Below are 8,282 nucleotides of genomic sequence, written 5' to 3' on the forward strand. Positions count from 1 at the left end.
GCAGATTCACCATGCTGCTGCTTCCCGGCAGTGTTGAGTTGAAAGCTTTGTCAAGCACTGGAGAATTGCCACTTTAGAGGCAGAAAGCTAATGTGCAATAATTAGGATAGAAGAAGTCTCACCAGGGATATAGAGGTACGTGGCTTCCATATGTCTTCATAAAACCACTTGAAAATGGTCCTCTTGATTCTGAGCTCCTGTAAAACCATATTCCTTACATGAATGTAGGGGAAAAAAATCATCTGTCAGTCTGGAGACACTGAGTGGCACAGGGAAGAAATAAGGTTTTAGAAATTAGGTTATGTGCATTAGGTTTTAGAAATGTGCCTTAGGTTTTAGAAATGCACATCTTTCTGAGGCACCCCCGGGAAGCTTGGTCTGTGTATCAGTGTTGAGTACAGTTGGCATATGAGGGCAGAGCAATGATTCCCCTTCCCAAACACCACACATCTTCAGCCCATCTGGAGCACAGCATGGTTAAACCTATGGTGACTGAAGGCTCTATGAATGAATCTAAATGAATGTACTGAAGGTTCCTCCTTGGCCAGCTGTTTGCATCCACTGTCAGGATCCCTCATGCTAGTGACGGATGGCGTGCTGGCGATGACAAATCCTTGCTCTGATGAAGCTGCACAGTGTACGTGGGCTCTGTCTGGCTATGTCCTCTTTAATCAAATGATTTTATAGGGCACAAATACTTGCAGGCTGGTGCTTTTATTTTAGCACAGGCTGGTCTGCGCTGGGCCGACGGCACGTGTCTTGTTGCCTGTCTCCAGCCCAGTTCAGGGCACCTTAGAAGGAATATCTGTTTGTGTTCCAACTGGCTGAGACATAGACTTCAATTTTGTGTGCTCCTTTGCATCCAGGCAATAAATCTTGTAATAGCTTAACTTTTTATATGGATGCTGCCTCAGGCAAGGACTGTGTGGCCTAGAAAACAGGAGGTTTAATATTTTATAAAATTTCCAAATGCTGTTTTGCTGCTACCTCTCCTTGAGTGAATGGAAGCCACAGTGGTTTGATAGACCTCCAGACTCTGAACAGCATCAGGGAACAGAAACAATCATGGACCATCTCAGTTAACTGACATTACACAGAAACCAAACACTGGGGAAAAGTGGTTTGAGTGAAAACATTTGAGGAAATCACAATCCATTTGGAGAATAAGCAAAATCTTAAAAACCCCACCCTGTGCCCTGCAGGCAAGTCATTTAAGGGAAATTGGTCACTTGTCTCTAATAGTAGCAGGGCTGGGGTGTGTTTTGAGCTAGGCAAACAGCTCACGTGAAGGTAGACCTGAGATAAAACAGTGAAGTCAACAGCCTGGCTCTGTTCTTCAGTAGTGTTAGAACTTTGAATTTTTGAGGGGACATTACTGTGGCCACTTTATTTAGGCCTGTTAGGCACCACTTGCTGCAAGCCATTGGGGGGCAGTTGGATTTGTTATGCTGGAGGAGTACCTTGCATCCCCTGAAACAGAAATAGTTCCCTTGTTGAGTGTGTGTTAGGACTGATCTGTGTGACAGTGGCACTTACAGATTCATCCATCATCAAGACTGACTTAGGGCAGCTTTTAGATTTTGATGCAGTTGGGGCCCTTTTGTCTTCCTCAACCATCTCTCTGGTCTCAGGACAGAACTTTGAAAAAACAAGTGAAAAACAAACCATGCAGAATGAAAAGAAGCTAAGAGACTCCATGGCGAAGCTTAGGATTGCAGCAATTTGCATTTTTCCGGGCATGACTTACACCTTTCTTGAGGTAAAAAGGATCCTGTCTGCTGCTCTTGGTATCTTATGTAATCTATTCCTACTAGTGCAACACATAAAGTAGTATCCTGTGATGTAGTCCAATGATTACACCTTGGCTATGGGCTGAAGTTATTGTTGGTAGGACTTGGGTCAGGAAAGCACTTATATGTGTTTCTGCCATGGAATTCCCTAGGGTTGAATGAAAGAGAGGGAGGAGGTAGGGGGTTGTGCCTTTCTCCCTGTCTTTTTTTGGTGTGATGGACTATGACATGTCACATGCTGTGGTTGCATCCACTCTTCAATTTTCCCCCTCAAAATGACTGAAGCCAGCCAGGAAAGGCAACAGTGCTCACTTAAATACTTGAAATGAAACACAGGATTAAATGGTTAGCAGAACTGTATTTGTACAGCCCCTCTGGAGACTAGAATGAATTGGTTTGAGTCAGGAGCTCACACTGCCATTTGCAAGTCCTGCTCAGAATCTCTCATTTTAAGCATAAGCTTAAAATGGTTAGGGAGGAATCCAGTGTTGCAGAACCTGAATGCATTTCATCATTAGCTTATTTTTTTTTCCAAACAGTTGCTGTTCTGACCACATTTTCAACCAGAGCCATCTGATGCTGAGCAAAAATGAGCAGAATCACTTCTTGGAATTTGTCATCTCCAGGTGGTATTACTACCAGTTGAGAAAAACATCAGATGGTAGAATTCGTATCAGTTTTTCCCAAAAAGAGATGGGGAAGAGACAAGTGATGGCTCTTGAACATGCTTCACTTATTCATCCATGACAACTGAATGGGTTAAAACCTGAAATGTGTTCAGCAAGGGTGAGTGGGACTAAGAACTTCTCCAAAGGTTGTGATAAATTACCTTTGGAAAGCCACTTTGCCTTCACATGGGTGTCAGATGAGGAGTCACCAGGAGGCTGAGCTGGCAGTTCAGGGTGCTAGGGCTTCAGGCTGCTTTTTTCTGTACTTCTTTCCAGCCCTCTGCTCCCATTTTTTATTTTCATACCAGTGCAGCTGCTCAGCTTGGTTCAGCATTGCCTCTGTTTTCTGAATTCCTGCCCTTCGTTCCTGCACAGGTCCTTCACTCCCATCTGTTTCTCCTCCCTCTTACATCAGCCTCTTGTAACATACACCTTGGGATATCAATCCTATAGGCCATCCTCCATGGAGTTTGTTGCCTCTGTGCAGAGAGTAGTGGTGGAGGGTTGCAAACAGCACCAGAGAGAAATCCCAGACAATTAACAATGCAAAAAATAGTCAACCTGGGCTCTGTCTAGTCTCTCTCTCTCTCTTCCCTTCCCCCTCCTTCTCCCTCCCTGCTTCTTTCTTGGGGACTTTGTCCTTTTTTCTGGAGCTGTGCTTGGCATGTTGATGCAGGTCCAGTGTGTGAAAAAACAGGCTGGGTCTGGTTCTGCATTTAAGGGGGGTTTCTTTAGAGCCATCTGCCATCTCGAAAATTAAAGCAGGGAAAGGTCATTGGGATAAACCGATTTGCTAAACAAAACGGTTAACAACTCATGAATAAAACTTAAAAAAAAAGAGACTATCCTGAGGGGAGGGGCAAACTTTATAACAATAAAGAAACACACCCCAAAAAACCCACAGTCTGCCCAAGCTGATCTCCACCCACCCCTTTCCAGTTCCTTCCCATCCTTTTGGGGAAGGGACTGGTCCCCTTCTTTCCTTCCCGAGCCCCCCTCCCTCCTCCTCCTGAGCCCCCGTGCCCTTGTGTATGCCTTTGGAGAGGAGGACTTGAAATCTGTGCCAGGGATGTGGCTGTGAACTTCCTAGTGACTTTCCCGTGATTATGTCCAGGGGCCTTTGTGCCTCCTCTTAGCAAATCTGCAGCAGCAGCAGTAGCAACCAAGTCACTTTCGTCCCTTGCTTGCTTCAGCAATGCCTCCTCCCTTTTGCTAGGTTTCTTGCAGGTCACACACAGGAGCAGTGAGCCTGCCCCTGTACAGACAAGAGAGAACTCACAGCCCGTACAGGCACAAGAAGCAGCAAAATCCTCCTCCTTCCCCTCCCCCATTTCAGCAGTAAGGAATAATAAGGATTATAGGGAAAGCTGGCTGTTGGAATATGGTTCACTGGCCATGCTGGCCACAGCTACTGCACTGCTTATCTGGGCTAAGCCTGACAAGGGAGCAAGCTACCTGAGATGGAAAATAGGAAGTGAGGGAAGCTCACAAGCCACCCATCACCTGCTTTTGTTTCTCTGCCCAGCAATCAGTTCTCTATATTCCCTGATGAGACCTTAGCACAAAACCAAGAAGTAGATAGTGTTTGTGTTTGCTTACCACTCTGCAGGGCCTGCCCTAAGCACCAGTTCTCAGGGGCCCCCTAATGGAAAAACTCCTTAAAATGGTTGCTGTCTGCAAGACCTGCTAGGGGCTATGGGGGTCCTCTTGGAGATGGCTGAAGAGAGCCCCTAAAGATCTGAAAAAAGTTCTTGCAAGGAGCACCGTGAGACTGTTCAAAGGGACTATCCTTGAGGGTGAGTGTCACATCTACCCACACAGCAGTGCTCTGGATCCTTGTCCTTGCCCTGCCCTCTAAACCACCAAGGTCATGATACAGCCTTGACTATCTTCTCCTTAGGTCTGCCGGAATGATGAGAACTGCCCATAACTTTAAGAAAAGAAGCTTAAAACATCCAGTGCCTAAGGGATTCATGCCTGCCTCTTTATGGGTGATGAGGGCCCAAAGGAGCTGTGTTTGGTTTTATTCCCTCATGTTGTTCTTCTCACCCACAAGTTCATGATGTGGGAAAATCTCCCCCATGCTCTGGAAATTGCCAGAGAAACTCAGGCATCATTTCATCCAGTCAGCAGGGTTTTGTCCATGTGCAACCAAAAAAGCTGTAAGTGTTTTGGTGTGGGATCTCTGGAGTCAGCTTCTTTCTTAGACTCACCAGGCCACGCTGGCAGGCAGCTAGATGGGCTTGCTTCTCCCCCAAACCATGTGTGGAAAAGGCCATGCGCTACCAAGACCACGGGAAGAGGGTCTGAGAATGCCAAGGTATGGAAATGAGAAGCTAAGCTGTTGGGAGATGGGGTATAATCGGGTCTGGATCCCATCCGAATCACGGTTTCGTCATGGATCAGAACCACTGGCTCTGCTCCCATGGTCCGCTCATGGCTTGCCAAATAGCAGTTTGGGGTGGGGAGTGCTGCCTCGCCTGAGCTGCTGAAGGAAAACTACATGGGCTATTATGTAAGCCCTTTCTAAAGCTACTTTTTGTTGGTATGTTGGGAAAAGTAAGAGCACATTAACAAAATTTCCCATTTATTTATCTGAAGTCTGATGACATCAATTGAAAGACATCCATTCAGCCCGTTCTTTTATAGTGGCTTTTAGTGTGTGCTCTTTTCTCGTTCCTTTCTCCATTTTATTTAGTTTTAGAATGGTTAAAATGAACAGTATTAGGGGAAAATGGAAGTACTTGACTGAAAAGAATTAATGAATATTGTTATAGCTATTGCTACAGCCGAGTTCAGCTTTTCTATTGGTCTTGCAAGTGAAAGCATCAAACAGTCAGAGCAGACAAGGAAGGTCCCTCTGACCATGCAGCTGGCTTTACCATCAAACTCAAGTGGGCAGAAAGGCATTTTCTGTGCTTTTGTTTAACTTCCCAGTGTAAATGAAGTTGGCCTACGCTGCTGATATGCACCTATATCAAACTCATACTTGACTTTATAAATTGTTTATGGAATTCACACCATGAATTTTGCATAAAATAGTTGCAGAAGAATTGTGCCTGGACTATATTTGCTTTTCCATGAGTAAGATGGTGAGTACTTAATGTTTAATTGATTAACAAGCAGGACTGTCCAATACATTTTCTTTCTAAAACGCACAGTATAAAACGAGAATCTGTAACAATAAAGGTCAAAACACCACCAGGAGAAAAATCTCAGGAAGCTTGAGCTGCAGAAACATTTATAAAGAGAAAACTTCAAAATGGGTGATAGAATAAAAAAATGTTGTCTCTGGATTAATTTTTACTCTCATTATGCCTCATTTTCCCTTAACTTGTCCTACACAAGAACATGTAGCTACTGACTGTTGTTTACATATCCAGGTGATTTTTCCTTTGGTTTTAGGAAGTAGAATATGCATTTAATATGTTGCTTACCTGCTTTGATCTTTGACAGTCACTAATACAATTTTAATTTTAATTTTTGGACTTCTGTGCTTATATTTAAAGTATTAACCCTGAAACATCATTCTTCTCCAGGGACAGGATTGCTCCTGACTTGATCTATTTAGAGTTAGAAAGACTCAAAGAGCCCTACAGGGTTGTGGCAAAGCACTCGAGATAAGTGTTTTTTCCCCATGTATTACTTATTTATTAAAGCTGGTGGAGCATAACTAAAATGGAGAAAAAAGACCAAAGAAATACAGAATACAATGGCCTTCAGATTTTAATGGGAGATATGGCTGGAAGCAATTTCTAAATTATTAAATAAATCGATTTTATTTTTGCAGTCACCCTCCAAGGTGTATTTGTCAGCCTTATTATATTAATCTTCGGAGCTATTCAAAACCACTTACAGAGAAACATGTTTTTCCTGGCCACAATTCTTCAGCCCTCCTAATTAAACACGAGATTTACATTATAGGTACAGCATTCTTTCCTTTTCTTTCTCTTTCTCAGCGTTCATTTTTCTTTTCCTCAGTCAGTTCTCCCCATGTTTGGTTTCTATGCCCAAAGACAAGTAGATGTCAGGCTAACAAACCTGTAGGCAGCCCTGTTGCCATTTAAAATTCAAGACCTATTGGCTGCAAACATTTTTAAGATAACATGTGCAGCACAGTCCTGCTTCTACTGTTCACGGAGGATGACAGGGCACAAAGCGTTAAACAGCCTATTTGTGACAGCAGGGTTGTAATAAAAGGTTATTGCACAAAGGAAAATACTTAAAAAAAATATATTTGATTTATCATTTAAGTGGTTCTGTGCTCTCTCACTCTCTCTCCGTGCAGATGCACACTACATAAAATCCATTTGCTCAGCTTTTCCCATGAGTAATCCAACCACAGTGGTTTGGAGCAAAAACCTGAAGAAGCAATTGAGAAAATTCCGGTATTGAAAGTTATTATTAAATGCCCATCGATAAACCAAATGTGCTGGCCTGCTGAGAGGGGGAGAGGAAAATAGTAAAGTATTTATTTCCCGAAGATCAACTTTACAGTCTCCAGCAATTAAAAATGGATAAAGGCAGAGCATTCTTCCCCCTTCCCCCAGTTGTCAGTGGTGCTGGTGCTCAGCACATTGAAGCATGGAAGGAAATTGGGAGCAATTTTTGCTCCCTTTATGGAGGAGAGGGAAGATGCTCTGCTGAGAATGAACACTTCAGAGCAGCGGCATGGGGTGCACTTTTGTGACCATTCCCTCCACCGGCATCTTTGCTGGAATACAGACTGGGAGAGGTCTGTGAAGAGATGAGTGCATGGAACTCAGAGGTGAGGTACTTTATAGCACATGCCTAGAGGTTGTGCTTTTAAACAGGGTTTCTTTGTACATGCAAAAACATTGCTAGTGTCCTGCTGCTTTCTGTGTGGGTTTACCACAGCGAAACAGAGCACAATGGTACTTAAAATAGATGACTACCTCTCTAGAAAATATACGCCTGCTATGTAGTGTTCTTCCAGCTGACTCTCTGCTCATTGTTTTTTCCAAGATATGTAATTTTTATTATTACACATTGTACCCATAAATAATATGCAACTTGAGAAAGAATGAAAACATTCCCCAGCTCAATTAAAAAGCAGGTTATCTCAAGGCTAGAGCTGTTGCCAAGTACATAATGGCTGTTTCACTTTACTGCCACAATCACTTTATTGCCAGAGCCAGGCTCATTACTTTGGGCTACTGTGCATCTCAAGGCTTTGCTCTGAGCAATGCAGAAGCTGGGTAGCTGCCTCATCTCAGGAACTGCTCTGGGAAACACTGTGCCTCTTGCACACCTCCCAACTTCAGCTTTGCTGCAGGGGACAATAATTCACTGTTAATCTATGGGCAGCAAATTACATCAAGTCTTGTGCTGAGCAAGGTGTTTGGGAGCAGAGCCCATTCCCCACTTCTCTTTATACCCTCATTGCTGCTTCCCCCTCCCTGTAGCCCCCAACTCTGTGAGCTGACAGATGGGCCCATGCCCACTGGTTTTCATTCTGTTGGATGCATGGTGAAATGAGCCTGGGCAAGGCACAGCCTGGAAGTTCCTCTTCTCTTGTGCAGCTCCTCTCCTTAAGCTGCACTTGAATCCTCTGTTGTGAGGGCACAGGGTGGGATGGCCGCAGGAACAGACCCACACCACTCAGTGATGTACCATCAAACTTTTTTTACTTAGCAAGGTGAGTTTACTGGCTGGATAGTGATTTTTTTATTCCAAGAATTCTGCTCTATCACATACAGATGCACAACACACATTAATCAGACCCCCACCCTCACTGCAGTCTAGACCAGCACCCCAGACCCTGGGGGGCAGATGCTTGCTCTGACAGAGGGACATGTCAGGT

Source organism: Corvus moneduloides, chromosome 2 (genome assembly GCF_009650955.1).
Source record: "Corvus moneduloides isolate bCorMon1 chromosome 2, bCorMon1.pri, whole genome shotgun sequence".
NCBI lineage: Eukaryota > Metazoa > Chordata > Aves > Passeriformes > Corvidae > Corvus > Corvus moneduloides.